This window comes from Siniperca chuatsi, linkage group LG23 (assembly GCF_020085105.1).
Source record: "Siniperca chuatsi isolate FFG_IHB_CAS linkage group LG23, ASM2008510v1, whole genome shotgun sequence".
NCBI lineage: Eukaryota > Metazoa > Chordata > Actinopteri > Centrarchiformes > Sinipercidae > Siniperca > Siniperca chuatsi.
This window is the reverse complement of record NC_058064.1, coordinates 5,967,458-5,985,723: the sequence shown is the minus strand read 5'-3', so window position 1 is coordinate 5,985,723 and position 18,266 is coordinate 5,967,458. Positions and strand designations below refer to the sequence as shown.

At 40.5% G+C, this 18,266-nt stretch overlaps 1 protein-coding gene and 2 long non-coding RNA genes across 5 annotated transcripts in view; 2 read left to right on the top strand and 1 right to left on the bottom strand.

Moving 5' to 3' along the window:
* Nucleotides 1-251: 251 nt before the first annotated feature.
* LOC122871499 lies at nucleotides 252-4,947 on the bottom strand. Its single transcript, XR_006376880.1, has 3 exons — nucleotides 4,718-4,947; nucleotides 2,491-2,617; nucleotides 252-2,363 (listed from the first exon to the last, which is right to left on the bottom strand). It is a non-coding gene; the product is annotated as an uncharacterized LOC122871499 (long non-coding RNA).
* On the top strand, nucleotides 2,502-16,037 carry LOC122871500. The gene is made up of 3 exons (XR_006376881.1): nucleotides 2,502-3,802; nucleotides 6,579-6,711; nucleotides 14,191-16,037. It is a non-coding gene; the product is annotated as an uncharacterized LOC122871500 (long non-coding RNA).
* Nucleotides 16,038-17,610: 1,573 nt separating this feature from the next.
* Nucleotides 17,611-18,266, top strand: part of syt1a (synaptotagmin Ia) — a 166,425-nt gene continuing 165,769 nt past the window's right edge. For all 3 annotated transcript variants that reach the window (XM_044186688.1, XM_044186685.1, XM_044186687.1), the window contains exon 1: nucleotides 17,611-17,915. The gene's annotated coding sequence lies outside the window, so the exon portion shown is untranslated. The remainder of the gene's footprint in view (nucleotides 17,916-18,266) is intronic.

Genomic DNA, 18,266 nt, shown 5'->3' with positions numbered 1-18,266 from the left:
TGTTGACGCGTAGCGTGATTTAAGACTGGACCTGCCTTGGGATGCGTGCAAAAACAACAACTCCTGCTTGGCACGTAAGCACACACAAACATGTGCGTCCCCTCCCACCCTCCTCCTCCTCCTCCTCCTCCACCTCCTCATTATCAGCACTACTAAGTCAGCAGGGGAGAGGCAGAGGTGCATGTTCAGCCCCGAGCAGAGTCTCATTCGGAGCTTTCCCCCTGGGAAGGACACACAAACACACACAAGCATCATCGAGCGTTCTGTCAGAGAATCAAACATAATCTTCCTGGTGAATCCTGGGTGTGTAGAAGCCAGAGTGGCCGGAGTTTCACCTCTCTCTGCCATCCTGTAATATGTAAACAGAGTGTGAATAGACTCTGTACAGATGGATTAGACAGACACATACACTAATCATCCATCTGTCATCTACACTTACTCTGAAAAATAGCTGTCAACCATTAAAACATAATCGTCTCCGTCCTCTTTGTCCTTCCATTCATCCGTCAGCCATCACTACCCACATCTACCCGCCCCATCTATGGAATATTTGCATTGCCAGACAGGTGGTTACTAGCTGAGTGCAGGGTTCATCCATATATGCATGACCATTCCCATGGCAGCTCACTGGGGAGCTTACTTCATGGGAAGTCCTAACAAGGCAATTATCCCTGTTAGGTTTCATTTGACTCCAGCAGAAGGTGAACTGTCCTGGGGGCTTTGGACCTTGAATGCCTGGAAATCTGCCCTCATGACTTGTTGCTCAAAGAACGTGAACAATGTTTTTGTTTCAAGGGCCACTTGGATGGTTTTGGGTGTTTTAGCCCCTTAACTGCAAATGTCATATTTTTGACATTGTGCCTGGCATTTTCTAAAGTCTTAACACTTGTTTTCTACCTGCTAAGCAGTCAGTGGCCTCTGTTAATTTCCCTATGCTATGAAAATCAACATGCAGAGACTTTAACCTTGCTTGAGGTAGGCAATCCATCCAATTAACGTATTGTCACCTTCACATGGGAAATCAGTTTTTAGGAGCGCACCTGTTTTGAAAACTCATGTTTGGTGCTCCTGGATCAAAGAGTTGATAATCACCTGCTGTTAATAACTGAAAGGTTCTTGCACACCAGAAAGTCTTATGGACGGATGTTCCAGATAAAAAAAACTCTGACTGTGAAAGAAAAAAAACATCCTGCGCACTGTCTCGCTTTATTTACACACACAAACTTTGTAAATAAAGTGAGTGCAAGTGATGGACAGTGTACAAAACAGCCTTAACTGTGCCTTGATTAGATGTGCATCAGACATGGGTGGAAAGTTGTTTTTTTTTGGTTGTATTTTTAGTGTTCAGAAATCATTATTGTTATTATTTATTTCCATTTTATTTCAATGATATTTTTGTATAAAGTGATGAATAAATTCAGGCATAAAGTGATGAATTAGTTCATTAAAATTTGTGAGAAGCTGCTGCACCTGTTGCATCATGATCCTTCGAAGATTCACAATACTTTTTATACTGTATACCTTTTTTGCTAGAACAATTTCTGCATGCAACACATTTGTATTTTTGCCATCACCCCAGCAAGTGAATTAAAAAATAAGATTCATGGTAAAAACAAAAAAAAAAAAAGATTCAAATAACAAGAAATGCACCCTGCAAAAAAATACTCACAGTGTACAGTAACTTTAAATGTCCCGATGATCAAACCCAGAAGGCAAACAACAACAAAAAATTGACGCTCTAAAAAGGTATATGTGAATTTGGTTTCTTGTGACATCAAAGATTTCTCAGAGCATCTTCATCAGCAGAGTTCTTAATAGTACCTGCTTGCACCTGATTGTGAATGCTTCATTAATTAAGAAATCATATAAAGAGCAAATGTTTTCCTGAACAGCAGAAGGATTGTTCTTTCCACATGAAGCTGGACTCAACAAGGTTTGATAGTCTTGGTGCTGCCATCTTTTGCCTTGTGCAGCTTTAATACCAACTGTGTAAACGGCTTCTTTTAAACCAAACACTTGCCAACTGCTGCTGAATACAAAATAGTGTGTATCTGTGGCAGTATGTGTGTGTGTGTGTGTGCTTGAGTCCAATACTTTGCTGTGATCCTCTTTTCTATTTCCTATTTTTTGAGTTGCTTCACTGGAGCATTACAACATACACATTCAGAAACGCTATGCTGAGAGGGCCACCTGGAGCATCATGGGCAGGTGACACATGGCTGGAAAGGTCATTCTCCACGTGGTGCTACCGATGATCCCACACTAGCAGGAATCATCCACTGGGCGCATGATGGTATAGATCCAGGAAAAGCTGTACCTGGCTGGTATGGAGCGGCCTTCAGGAAGACATGTGAAATATTGACCTTTAACATAAAGAACAGCAAGAAAACCAGCTTAGTTCTTCATCCAAACGCCATTATTCTTCTTTTGTCTGCCTTATTGTATGACAGTCTGTACATGAAGATGGTTTTTCTCAGATATGAGGGTCACCTTGACAGGCTCTTGATGTGTTCTGAATAATCTGAAAATCTGGTCACGTCAGATGTTAAAATCACTGCCAGTCCACAAGAGATCACTGCAACTTTGGCATCCATCACCAGAAAAAAGGTCATCTTGACTGGCATATGGAATGAAAGAGACAGAGAGGGAGCAAGAATAGACTGGCACAGCATATTTTGCACTCCAGTTTACATAATGGCTGGCTGTAAGGGGAACATTGCGGGAAACATTGTGAAAGAGCAGTGTTGATGGTTTTGAAACTCCTCTCCAAAGCCATTAGTGATTAGATAAAGAGTGTAGATGGACTTGTAATGATGCTCTCTCGCATGTTCTCTCTCTTTATCTCTCGCCTCAGCCAGATGAAAGACAGCCAGAGCCTCACAAGGCCTTTGTTGTGGACATTATTTTACCCTTACAGGCACTGTATGGCCACTGCACCACCTGCAATTGCACCTGTTTGCTTTGATCACTGGTTATTGGTAAGAAATAGCAACTTGAATAATGTGAGGGCTGAAATAGAGTGCAGGAGAGCTAGTTCAGGCACTTGCGGTGTTACCAGATTTGACTGAAATTAAGTAGCCTAATCAGAGCCTCAAATCCGCCCAATCATCATAAACTTAGCACAATTTTTAATTTTTTTTTTGTCCATTAGACATCTGAATATGAGTCCTAGGACTTGCCTTTGGCCTTTTGTTTTATTAATGTAATACATCCAAGGCCAAAACTTAAATTAAACATAAAAAGTCTTCACTTTGAAGAACAGAAAATGAGCTTTTAGGAGTCTTTTATCATAGAGCTGACTGAATAGTAATTTATAGTTGTAATAAACTTTAATGTAATTTGGTATCATATCAATCAGTCACTGTGTGTTGAGCCTATTACAAAATATTACAAAAAGTAGCCGGAATTATCACAAGCCGCCCGAAACCACTTTTACTTGTCCAATTAAATAAAAAATAGCTCAATTGGGCTTAAAGTATGGCAACACTGGACTAGCAGCATAACGTTACATCTAATGGACCCTTCCTTTATTTGCTCCGCCATGTTTATGCTATACTGCTACAACTGTTGGTTATGTGGCATTTAAGAAGCCTTAACGTGTCGCTTCGGTACGGCTTTCCAGAGGAAATAACCGTGTTTCTGCTGCTTTCTCTGCTGCTGCTAACAGTTAGCTAAAGTTACAACTGTACACCATTTCTCGGCCTCTGACGTTTAACGGTCAACGGCGCACTTCAAGCCAGAAGCTGGAGGTTACCTTTCCTGCTGTTACCAATCCTTTATCCAACTGCTTCACAACACCATGGTAAGAATAGTATGCTTGTGCTAATGACCATTAACTTTTCAGTCTGCTATTGTGTGCTTGGTGAATTAGTATACTATGAGGTTAACGTTATCTAGCTGCTGCCTGTGTTATTGAAGTGACACCGAGATCGATAAGTGGCTGATGGTAACGTTATCTTTATACAGTCTATGGATGGATGGTATGCCACTAGGTTAGTGGTTCAGCGGCATATGCCGATAACTACAGTGGGATGCCGCTCGTGTTCCACCATCACATACGGTTTCCTAACGGCAGGTGGCGCTCTGTCAGACTGTCACACCAGTACAGCCTCCTGATGCAAATGCAAATTTAATGCCAATGAGCTAGTAAAGTCATTTAATATATCCATGCCGATGTACCCAAAGCTAATATTATAGCTAGCCTTATCTAATATGGCTGTTGTTAGCAGACTTGTGACTGAAGTAAGTCAAGTCACAGTTCAAGTAACCGGTCGGACATTTTGCAGCCGTTTTCTGGCACAAAACCGGGTATTTGTAGTCGGGATATTTTGCACCCAAACCATGTGTTTTTTGTGTCTAAACCTAACCAGACCTTAACCACTACGTTGTCACAACAAAAAACACAATTAATCAACTGACAACGGGCATTTATTGCAATGTTAAACGACGCGCGAAATTCTTAAAATGCAATATTTTTGGCATGTTTAATGTATTAGTAGAACGAGATCACACATCACATAATATCAAACTCCACGTTGCGGAACATTAACCAGGCATACGTATGGCATATTATTTATTAATTATCACAAATACTTTTAATAACGTTACTCTATACAGTATGTAGTCATATTTACATGATCTCCACATTCTTCTGGCTGTATGCAGTTGTAATTACAGAAATGCTTCGTCAAGTAATGGATTTATGTGTAAAGCTTACCTTGAGCTTCTGCTCTACAGTACTGTTTACACTGCTGCCACACTCATTGCAGACCTCAAGCATATATGCATGTACTGATGGTCATCTCATCAATCCTCATAATATTTCATACAGATCTGTTCCAAGCATACATTTTTGAGCGTTAAATGCGCTACTCAGTCTTTCCTCTGCTGTTGCACTGCTTATTTGCAATTCTTCTTGTAACACTGCTGCCACCACTCACTGCTACCATCGATTTTGCTGGTCATGTAGCATTATATAAGTCCTATCTCTACTCCAGAGTCCACCTGTTGGCTCTTAACTCCCCTGCTTGACATTTATTATCACACTCCCACATCTGTGCTGTGCTGAGCTTGGGGTTTGCTTGTTGGGAGTGATATCAACTCTACATATTCAGCATTTGCATAAAATAATCTGCTCCTCATGTATTGGCTGACTGAGCTGTAAGTTTGTAGTTTGTTTATCTAAAACCTTCTGAGTTTGAATTGCTGCAGTGATGATGTTAGATCACAGTGAGACAAACAGCAACAACCAACTATTGATTTGACACTGTGGTTTTCTGTCTTTCTTGCAGTACATCTTTTTTCAAATAATGTGCACAAACACGATGACCCCTCCTTGTCTGTGTGCTTTCACTTTCTTTTCTTCAATTTTCTTTCTCACTTCAGATATCAGTATTATCCTCTCCAAAGTAAATCTCACCAACCACTTCTCACCGGTCTCACAAATGTTGTCATTTTCAAAATCACTGCTTTTAAAAAAAGCATTTAAAATGTTTCTATCAGGACTTTGGTAAGGACTTGGGTGGGAGGTTGTCTGCTTGAACTTCTATTTCTTTAGCCAGTAAGACAGGGGTATGGAAAAAAACAACAAATCATTTGGAATTGATGTGCATCTGTGCGTTCTCAAAACACATTTGCTCTCCCTAATTAAAAAGTCTGTAATTGAGAGGCATAATTTTATATTTGCTTCTAATTAGGGGCTTTATTTGCAACTGGAGCAATTGATGTGTGAAAATAATATTCTAGCTCTTAGTGAACTGCCTTGGGAGCCCCCAAAAATAAAAGAGCATGTATTTGCCAGTTGTTGGAAATGTAGAACAGCCAATACTATATGGCATATTACTGAAGATAGAAAACCACCCCTTGCCTACCGACATAAGCATTCTTATGACCTTTTTAAATGCGCTTAGTACACAAAGTAGCATTTTATTTCTGTGCTGTTTTATGTTGCTAATGGATGTTTTCAGGGTTTGGCAGTTCTTTCAATGTGCTCCCCATATAATGTCCATTCTTTGTAGCTCCAGCAGTAGCAGCAGTCACTTTATCATGAGAAAAGGGCTTCAGCAGGATGTTCATTTAGCTCACACAGCCAAAGTGTTGGGCTGGACAAAGAGATGGAGTGCTTCACTTTCAAACTGTTTAGAGGAGGCTGCAAATTCGCAAGGTTACTTCCATTACTTTTAATCGTGTTAAGCAGCCAGGGGATTGCAGTGCATGCTGGGATATGGGTCTATAGGCTCCAAGAACTGCACAGAAGTGAAATCTGTAGGATAAGCCGTGTTTGGAGTGTATGGGGAAGGAGACTCAGCTATAATTGCATTGTACAATGGCACCTAGCTGCAGGCGCAGGATAGCAAGAGCAGCTAATCATGTGATGTGCCACAGTGGGTCCACTCACATCGCATTTGCCTCAGTGGGTCTTCATCTGCTTTTCAAATAATAGGCTGAAAGAGGCTTATCTTCCTACGTGTGAGTGGAAGCTATAAACCGGCCAAGACGTGCCGAATAATCGACCTTTTCTCATCTTTTCCACAACTTAACTGATCTTAAGACTAAAACAACAACCATTTGATTTGCAGTCAAGTGAGGAAAATGTGGCAGCAGGGAAAGCACTCGACCATGGGCTCCATTCAGTATGCACTTCCAGCTGACAGGCTGATGAGCCGCAATCAGCCCTCCCACTCTGACTGGTCCATGCTGTGGCAATGATTGGTGAGTTATTGTGGAGGAATAGTCAGCCTGGGCTGCTTAGAGCTAAATATGAGAATGTAGGTTTTGCTGTTTATTTCTATCTAACACTGAAAACAATATATGGGCATATGTTTAGAAAGTTATAAGTTGAGAGATCATTGGACATCTGCTCATGACACTAGATGTTTAGCAGCACATAAAGTATAGTTTCTGGCCTGACTGGGTGAGCTGACATTTATAGTCACAATCCTGTTCTTTGTTACAAAAGGTCACAAATGTCATGGACAGTTGCATGTAGCAGTATAAAATAGAGCAGCATATAATGGTCAGGAATGGTTACTGAATTCTTGTCCTTCAGAATGGGCCTTTAGCTGCTGACTTGTTATATAAATAAGACTTTTCACCAGCTGATATCATTGAAATCTAACATTGTGTCTCATGATGACCATGTTATTGTGTTTATTATGGGCCACCAGATGACAGCTTCATACACTTCACTGGGCTAAGGAGTTAATATAGCAGCTAAAACATGCTTGCATGGCAGCGCTTTAAGGCTGTAATTTCTAGTTATTAAAATGTTTGACTAAACAACGCATCCTTATTTCCATAAGCTGCCTCGCCAAACTGTTAATGACATTTCATAACCTGAGAGCTCCAATGTTCATTTTACAGCAGATTCCGATTCACCTTTTAGCTGTAATAAATTTCCTATTTTGTATCACTGTATTTAAAAAAAAAAAGGGTTAAAGGCATATCTGTTGGAAAATGGACTGAAATGAGACATGCCTGTTATTTCAGTAGTAAATGACTACCAGAACTGAGGCTGTTGTTCTCCTAAAAGCCATAAAAGCAACAGACATAATGTACAAAGTAAAAATGTTCTGGTAATGTACCTTCTAATCTGAAGCATAAGGAAAGGAAGAGTGCTCTCCATACTTCAACGATGGCCTCTTTAGAAGAAAACAGAAATCTCATATCACCACCAGAACTTCTGAATCTAACTCATCAACTCTCCTTAAAACCAGCCAATCACAGCTAAATTTGTCAGATTATCCTCTGAAGTTGCACAGCCCCTATTTCTGTCCAAATATCTGAGAAAATCAAAGACCTTGTTTAAGGCTTTCAGAGCTTCAGGATGAAATAATCTCCCATAATTCAGTGACACCTTAGAGGACGGAGCAAAAGAACCAGGGAGATTGAACCTCAGTGAAAAAAGCAAAAGGTGAGAGTGTCTAAAGCTATACCACGTACTGTAGGTTGGCAAATTTGCTGGTCTAATAACATTCATATCATCATCATCATCATCATCGTAAAATAAGTATGTCAGTATGTCCCATATATGTTTTGACCATTTACATTTGTCAGTAAGGTAGCTTGCTAAATAATGTGGCCTTTAAGAATCTACACAAGTGTAAAACTCCAGTCTGCAGTCTTCCACAGTGCTAAAGACAGTAGCGTAAACAATTTGTAGACGCTTAATGCTGACATGACACATGACCTCCCATTTTCTTTGCTCTTACTGTTGTGACACTCTGCCAAAAACGTTGAGGAAAGAAAGTTTGATTACAGGCTTTCAGCAGAATGATGTCTCTTCCTCTTAGTCTAACTTTCCACTCTCTGAAACCATCGAGCCAAACTATTTTCTCTGAGGTGGGGGATGTGGGATGAGTGAATCTGTTGACCATGACTGATAACCGTGGATGATCTGAGATGAAAATTACAGTGCAGAACCACCAGCCGATGTTTGTCAAGCATGATGGCATGACACAACCTTCCCTTCTTCAGAAAGTGGCGAAAAAAGTACCTAAATGACTACATTTCAGTAATGATAGAAGTTTCTTAATGTTATGTAATGAGCTCAATTATAGATAATACTGCCCAGGAAAATTATAGTGTGTCAATCACTCCTGTACTTAACCATCCTGTAATGAATTGTTCTGGCCCTGAGATCAGCTCTGATCTCTACAGGTGTGCATGGATCTGCCTTGTATTCTTTATTCTTTCATTGTTTTGCTCCAGTTTATTTAGAACACAGGTGGTAATCAAAACATTAATTGCAGAGTGATACTTCATAATTACTCTACCTCCTTTGGATTTTTGGTTTGCCTCAAAATGTGCAACAAATAGCATTTCTTTGTTATGTTAATAGCTGCTTAACTTTCTGAATAAATTAAAAGTAATAGAAGAGATTCCAGCAATACTAGCGGGAATAGTTTCCATTAAGCAAGAAGTATTCAGTTTTCAGTGCGCCCTTCACTAGCTTCTCTGTGGCCTTTGCATACATTTGGTACTCAAATGGCATAATGCATAAATGAATTATTCAAACTTCTTCAAGTGATCCACGTTCATAATTTATAGAAGGGCTAATAGTTCTAAACCAGAAATCAGTAATTACATTAACCTTTTTTCTGTGTCTTTGTTTCTGAATGACTCTCATTCAAGCGCGTGGGTTGTTCCCACATCATAAATTACAGAGCAGGACAAAGTCAGTGGACAGTGTTAACAGATTGAACCGTTTTAAGGAGAATAATAAAAAATAAAACACTCTTTTTCATAGTAAATCTTGATTGCCGTCATTTGACACAGTGCAATTACACATCTAAAAAGACTGCTGGGATAACAACATGACTGAATGAGCTATTGTTTGAATGCATTTGGAAAACATGGTTGCATTTTCACTGAAAGCTGTCAAAATGAAGTCTATATAAAAGTAAATTATTGTCTCCATCAGCGTTCAGGCAGTAGGAAACCTCAGTTTTATTTTTGTCCAGAGCATAGTAAAAATGTATGTTGATTAAATCTATCTGAATTATTAAGGTGATGTTACTCAATATGTCATGAGATCCACAGGATGCTAGTCATTTGTTGGCTGGGAGCTGTGGCTCTGTAACATGTTGTACCAGTAGCCTACAGCTGTGAGACTCCACTTACACTGACGTCACGTGACAGCCTGACTAAAAATAACCCTCTCTCCAACACATGATGAGGATGATACCCGGACTAAGAATAGGCCCACTGGAGGGAAACGATATGATAGTAAATCATGAGTGAAGCAATGGCTGCAGTGCAACAGAGAAAGGGTTTAATAATTTGGCCTTGAAACAATGTGATATCAGCGACCTGTGACAGAATAATTTGCTCGGTGCAGCTATTACTTAGTATCTGTCAGGTATACATGCCGCTAATTGACTTGAGGAGGGATCGGTAGCAAACAAATCTTGCTGTAACCTTGGAGAGCTGGGTAAACAAAGACGGCTCACGCAGCGACTTTTTGGCGTTTTTGGTGTTTAACTGCTGTGTTTATCTGCTTTTATATGGTGACTTACAGTGAGTGCAACAGCAGGGCTCAACAATAGGGATTGCAAGTTAAACAAAGCTGTCTGTATGTAGTCTAACTGTTTGCCACAAATCTTAAAATTTGGCAAATTCTTGTAAACTTACTGCTGGCTGAGACAAACCAGCCCCTTCTCCCTCTACCAGCAATAACTGATGGATACTGACTAATGTTCAGAAAGAATGAAGAACACAGACATCACTCAGTATTTTGATGTTAGGAATATGATTTATTTTACTGACATTTTAGATTTGTTTCCAGTGAGTTATTGAGTTTAAATATTAGTGACTGTTGTTGTAAACACTGTTGCTGCTCTAGAAACAACATTTAGTTATATTTAAAATATGCAATCTAATCCTGTTCTGAATTTATTCTATTTTAAAATAATATATTGTTTAAAAACAATTATTTAGTAATGAAAAAGAACCAATAAGAGTATCGATAAGAATAGCAGTATCAATAAAATCCTAACGATACCCATCCCTACTCATGAGAAAATGGCGGCGGGTAACTCACTTACATTTAAGGAGTCCATCACTGGGAGAACGGGGGGGGTTGTCATATCATTTTCGATATGCAATAATGTTTGTTGCTTTGCATCTATGACACACTGTGTCCTTGTTCTGATTCATATACTTCATTTATAAAGATTAAACATGACAATTAACTTTAGCTATTAGCTACTTTAACAATTTATATAGGGGCAAGTAAAAATTGACTTCGGGCAAGTAGACTTCTGAAAAAAATAAAAATCTTAACATTGAACCCTGGACAGTAGAATAAGATTCAAATACACCTCTTACTTCTGTTATCATTAAAAACTAAAATACTATGGAGATCAGTAAGTCCTATCAGTAAAATGTCAAAAAACTGAAACTTCAAATTGCTTGTTTTGTCCAACCAATAGTCCAAAATGCAAATATATGCACTTTATCATCACACAGGACAAAGAAGAGTACCATATTCTCACAGCTGAGTGGCTGGAACTTGGTAATTGGTAATTGGCTTTTATGATGAAAAAAATGACTTTACAATGACTCAATTATCTTCTTGCTCCAGCGCTTCACTGAAGCCACTGGTTGTGATGCTGTCATCATGTTTTTATGGCTGCACCATACCATCAGATACAAGGCACATCTAGATATCTTGTCTATCATTTGATGCACATTTCCACCTCAGATATTTATCATCTTTATCTCAAAATTAAGTTCTGCTCTGCAGGTAAAGACCGTGTCCATCATAGTTTAAGACATTAGATATCCTCAGCACGTGAATCGAAAATGTTTTGGAGGATAAACTGTACGACTAAGATCTTGTGACAAAGATACACTGACTGTTTTCTCTTCATGCATTGACAATAACAATGTATGATATATGAGAGTGCATCTTTCTAAGACCTTTTTTTCTTCTAAAACATATATGACATCCACACAATGATTTATTTCATGTATGGGCATACTTTGTTGCCCTTGGGTAAGCAGAGATAAGATCTCATGTGTCAAGGGTAATTTCGCACGGGATTGAACCGCAGTGCAGCGTATCAGTGTATCCAACAGCCAGGCAATATATTACCTTTTAAGGCACTTGGCTGCCCTGTCACTGGGAGGCAGACAGGTAGCCATCTTGGCTCCTATAAGACAACGATGTGCTCTCAAGCAAACATGCTAGGCCCATTAATCAAGCACCTGAAAATTACAGAGCTGACAGATGGGTCGACGTATGATCATATGATCACAGGTGTTATCATGTGTTGGTGTGAAGGTGACGGTGCATGGCTAGCCCAAACATCTCCAGGCGATAAGGCTGGTTGGAGGTCTGGATGCACTGATAAGAGGAAGTGGCTCACCTTCTACTCAGATGACCCCTGACAGTATCACAGTTGCAGCAATGAAAGACATTTCTTCATAACTGTTTATGATGAGCTGATTTAATTCTAACATATATATTTGTATGTGGAGAATTCGACGAGTTTAAAATGTGCGGACTTGTACATCACCTCAGTACATATATCTTTTTAATTTCTTGATGGACTAAACAATATAGTCACTTCTAAGAATACCTGCTCCTCTGTGTGTATGTGACAGACTAGATATTATTGCACCTTCCCATTTAGTGAGTGATGTGCTTAGTGTATTTAGAGAATTGCCTCACCATGTCTCAGCTTCAAGCTAATCTCTTGAACTCAATTTTGCCACAACAATAGAAACCATTAGCAGGTTCAGTGGTGGTGAAAACATTACAGGATCTCCCCCCCCCCCGCTCAGAATTCTTGGATTGATTACGTTTCAAATCTGCTGTCTTAGTCTTAGTTTATGAACGTTATATAATTTCATGTTTTTTTTTCTAAACAAAATTTGAGAAGTTTTTGCCGTCATTGGATCTAACGATTATAGATTTTCATTTAATTAAGTTGTCATACAGAATTCTAGAAAAACAGAGTGACAATCCTAAATTTCCTCTGAGGCTTTCTCACTTTTTGTCCGTCAATAAGAAATTCCCAGTGTGGCTAAAAACAATATAATGCTTACCACTTAAAATGGCTTTACAAAATCAAAGACCTGGCTGTGAATCTTCAGTTTACAGCATGCTGCCATTTTTCAACAAACAGATTTGTTTCTGCAAATGCAAAAGTTTGATTGTGAATAATAACTTCACTAAGTAGCAGGTTCCACATCATGGAGTGTTGTGGAGGAACGCTATTGATCTCCCTCGCAGCAGTGTTTGAGAATCACAGAAGGTGTGATTGAAAACGTTACTTAAGAAACTTTTGTCAGTCGATATTGAATTTGACCCACTGGTTCTCTTAATTGCCATCTTTTCTGTGAATATGTGGTTGGAGGGTTTAAGTGATGGCAGGGTAAGTCAAATCAATATAAGAAAATTAGTCCATCCAACAGCATACAAAACATTACTTAGAGCTGTTTACTCGCTTTACAGATTTGGGAAATTGGCGGACATGTCTTAATCTCTTAATTTGAATTTCGGCAGGCCTATTACCCAGACTTCCTTATCAAAAGTCCATTGATTATGTCCAGTTTTTTTGTCACATAACTGAATCGCAAAAGCCAAATTCTAATTAAATATTGAACATGATGGAGAAATATTTGTTTATACAAGTATTCTTATTTTTTTTTAAATTCTCATTAATTTTTTAGATAAGGAGCATTTACCCTGTGAGTCATCCTGCTGACTGTTGACGTGAGTTATTATGCGGCAGCATTGAAAAGTCGATGACCGTTAGTTATGCATGACATTTCTCCAGAGTATGACTATGGTCTGCGATCTCAGACAGGCGGTGTCCATTTGCTGACCGTGGCGGTAGTTTTCTCTTCTCTTTTTCTCTTTTCTTTGCAATGACATCTTGAGATGTGTAATTTTTGGGGGGAGCTTGCTCATTTCTATGCAGATTCATTTGGTGTGCCCTCATGTCCCGACACCTCTACTTGTCACCCATCTTATCTGCTCTTCCCCCGCTCCTGAGCATCATCATCTGCGGCAGGTCTAGCCTTGTCATCTCGCCGTTAACAATCAAGTGAGCTGTCAGCCACCCACAATTTACCCATCAGGCATTTCTCTACATACAGATGCATGGTTTGGAAGAAATGTGCAACTTTAAGCTTGATGCATATGCACTTTACAGGAGAGGATTACAACGATTTATATGCGATGCGTAAGCTTCGACAGTTTGGAGTGGACAGACATATACTGGTTATTTTTTATCGATCATTTGTGGAAAGTATTCTAACTTTCCGTTTTATTGCTTGGTATTTCTCACTCCCTTAACAAGTACAAACTTAATAAGATTGTTTATGTCTAGTAAGATTGCAGGTCAACAACAACACAGTATGACACGGCTTTGTGAGTGGTGAGGAAGAGACGGGCAATCCTCTGATGTATCACACCCTCTCTATGGTGAATATGAGTTGTTATCAGGATGGAGGTACAGGGTACCGCCCTTTCAGACTACCCATGCCCAGAGATCCGTCATACCTTCAAGTATAGCTCTGCTAAACAAATCCTTGTGATATGAGGGGGTGTGTCACTTACATTGTGTTGTACTTTTTTGTACAATTCTTGACTGTTGGTGATGTGGTTGTGGAGCACTCTGCTGTTAAATGTCTGTCTTTAACTGTAATGTCTTTTTTGTTGTTGTATTTGTCTAACAGTTGCCACAGACACATTTCCGAAAGGATATGAACGAAACTAACTAACTCCTCCATCCTCACCTCAGGCGCCGATTGTGAGTGGGAGAATGGGGGAGGTGGATGCAGGGATGACACAGTGGCGCACAAGTGTCACATCATCCATCAGTCTGTCACAGCCTGTCGCCCGGCTTCTCCCAGTGATGCTGTCGATCTGTAAACAAGAGAGAGAAACACCAGGCTTCCCGGAGTGCCATGCATGCAGACAGTCAGGGCAGGGCAAGCCTCTCTCACTATGAATCACACACTGGCAGAGGGCTGATTTGACCAAAGCGGGGTTTTGATCCACACAGCCAGGTGTGGATGACTAATGCCTCTGAAGAATACTGCTTATAAGCAACCGGCCGTGTTGGAAGCGTGAAAACAATCAGTGGCCTTGTGACATTTTCTAATGAGGGAATAACATCGACTGAAAGAAACTGACAACAGGAGTTTTTCTGCTTCAACGCCTTGAAAAGAGCAGTCTGATTGGCTTTTTTCACTAAATAGTTAGAAAGGGTGTCCTCTGATGTTTTTTAGTGCACTTTTTATAAGCCTGGGTACTTAAAAATGCTTATTTTGAATGGTGTTTACAGTAAGTTCTACAATGTGTGTATGTGTTTTTTTTTAAGATACTAAGTAATTATGGATGTTGAAGTGATGACATTAGCAAGATGGATTTTATTGATTGGCACCTATGCTGTAGCTGCTGCCAGATCTTAGGTGTCTGTGAAGTAATTGGCTGCTGATGGCCACATTTAAAACCATCCCTGCACCCTTTCATCACCCACCGAGCCAAGCAGTAATCAGTTATGTGCTGGATGTTGGAGGGTGGGGGAAGGGACTCGCTCAGTCCTTTATTGCCCCTCTAATTATTTTCCCCATCACATGATTAATGTTGTCACTTTGATCTTGTTCTGAGCCCATTAGATGAGAGACTCTGTGACAGATGACACTGCTTGTACAGCGAGGGGTCAGCAATATTTGCTGCCCTGTCATTTTTCTGGGCCTCGGAGACACCTCTGTCCTCCAGGATGGGAGAACTCTGAGCCAGGCTTGTGGAGCTGGGCCTGTTGCCTGCCTGGTGGGGGGCTGCTGGCTGGGACAGGGCCAGGGCCATGACTGGGGCCAAGCTATTTATGAACAGGACCAGGGAGGGTGCAGCTGGTGTTCCTGCTGTTGACAGTGTCACTGTGCCAGTGGAGCCCCTCCAGAACCAATGAACTCTTTTATATCAAGACAAAACACCATTAAGGACAGTAATCATTGTACAACCCATGGCCAGAGCCTTGGCTGGGGACACGCAAGGACACAAAGTTTTACTTTGGCAGGATTTTTTTTATTTTGGGCAGACTGACATATTGAGCCAATATCAGGTTTTACACAAAAGTAAACATTGCTCTGTCAATATGGCCTACTACTGATGAGGTCAAGTTGAAGAAATTACTTTCCTGAAAAGCTCAGTCAAAACTGTCTCACTCTGCCTTAAACAGCTGATCAGCAACCTGATAATCACATTACCATGGGTATCAATGCAAAAGTTTTAATTTCCCATAATGGTTTAAACTGTTTCAGAAGTTTTTCCACCCTGACAAAAATACATTGTATATAGAACAATAGTTTTGTGATTTGTTGGACAGAAAATTGTCCAAAATAAATAGAAACTGATCACACAACATTTGAAGTCATATTAAGACGCTGTCAGTCAATTGAGCTTCATTCTTGACCTTGGAAACAGCAATTGAGAAAACAATCTCCACCACAACCACAAGGTCCCTTTTAGTAGCTGTTTTGGACACATGATCTCCATCAGCAAATGGATTGTGGCCAATTGTCACCCCAAAATCAAAAATACATATTTTTCCTCTTACCTGAAGTGCTATTTATCCATCTAGATTGTTTTGGTGTGAGATGCCGAGTTTTGGAGATATCAGCCATAGAGATGTCTACATTTTTTGAATATAATGGGACTATATGGCACTCGGCTTGTGGGGCTCAAAGTGGCAAAAAAAATTCTTTGAAAAACGAAACTAATGTCTCCTTCCAGAAATCATGACCCTGTTACTCAAGATAATCCACAGATTTGTTGTGAGCAGTTTCATGTTCTTTCTAATGTAGTTCCTACATGAAACTTCATGTCTTTGGACTGTGGGAGAAAGCTGGAACACCTGGAGGAAGCTCATGCAGGCACAGGGAGAACATGCAAACTCCATACATAAACACCATTTGTAATAAATTGGACATGCATAAACAGAAAATATAAAACTACTACTGACTATGATAGAGGTCTCTAATCCCCAGAATGCCTAATGACACTTTAATTCAAGTGCATTCTGAGGTATTTGTTAATCATCTGACTATAATGATCACAATGTATTATGTGCTTAAGAACCCTTTGTAGCTCCTCCTGAGCAATACCTCACCTCATGTTATGTGGACTGTTTTTATGGGAAAACACAAGACAGAGAGCTCTATTCATTCTGCAGCCTTTTTTTCTGACCTTTGAGTGCAGCTGGGCACTGATTTTATTCAGTTCTCTTGAGCAGCCAGTAGAAAACCTGGTCTGTTACCTGAGGCAGCTAAAAATGGCATTTTCAGCCACTTTCCATATTCATGAATCCTGCGTCACATGATCACTTTGCTGGCACGGCTCAGCCAGTTCATTTCCTCCTTTGAATTTGAAGCCTTTATATAAGATTGAGGGATTAATGACAGTTTTATTTAAATGTAATGGAGTTATAGTTCATCAGTTAGAAGAATTCAGATTTACATAATAATTACAGGAATCAACCCATGTGTACAGGTGAAGCATACAACATCAGTAGTGATTAATTACATATTGGACTTAATTTAACAGAATTTCAAAATAAATACAAATACATAACTTATTGTCACTTCAGACTTTTTAAAAATGTCTATACTCACTATATAACCTTGCCATTGGTTTTGAGGTCAGCGTGACAACATATTTAATCACTCTAATGAAGGACTGTCCTTGCAGGTGTTTGTGTAGCTTTTCTATTGACAGCCTCAGCTTCCTCTGGGGAAATCATCTTCCCTTCATGGACAAGTTTTTGCAGGATGTTCCCAGGGGAGGGGATTTTTGGCCTTGAAGGTGATGGGTGTCCAGAGGGGCTGAGAAACACAAACAGGGCATGTTAATATGTGTAGAAAGGGTCATCTTAGGTTACACAGCATTGCCCACCATCCTTGGCGTCTCCCCACTACCCAGCCAATCACAGTCAAGGACTCAGTGATGCAGTGCCCCTCTTACTGGAGGGATTCCTAGGAACTGCCGTGTGACGATGCTGGCTTTAACAGCCCAGAGTCTCTCCTGTCTCTCTCACACCTCCTCCTCCCCCTCCTCCTCCCGTTCGCTGCCCCCGGGTTTCTTTCTCCCAGCCTTTCACGAGGTGTATCCACCGCGTGTGTTTGAACAGAAGATGATCTAGCGCCATCCACACTGCTCCCCCAAGACTGGCTATATAGACGGCAGACAGAGTCATCATCCTGCCCTCCTTCTCTCCTCCTCCCTCTCTCTTCCAAACCAGGCTCCACCTCTCACTTTCTCTCCCTCTCCCAGCCTCACACTCACACACACAACACACATGCACACTCTCTCTCCAAGACTCCCTTCTCCTACTCCAGATGAGCGTGCCTCCTTGTCAGGGTGAGCAGATTTGGAGCTGAAGGTGTGCTGTTGTTGCCAGGTAAGAGCGCACATTTCCTTTTTGGGCTACCCCAGAAGTTTCAAAGAAATGGGGTGTCTCTTGTTGGCTTGTGAGTGTGTTTTTGTGTTAGGGTGGATGTGTGTTGATGTATCGGTGTCTAGGTGACATAATCAGGAAGGGTGGGTGCTTTGCTTTGAGAGTGCCACAAGGGAAGTACTCTTTGCTACAACTCCCAACCCCGCTCTGTGACACAAATTTTGGCGCCCGTTTTCGCCGCGCCTTTCATCGCCATGTGCACTCAAAGGCTTTTTGTGCTTGCTTGCTTGCTGGGAAACTGCTGTAGATACAGGGTGGAGCACAGCTGGTGATAGCAGATCGGCTACAACATAT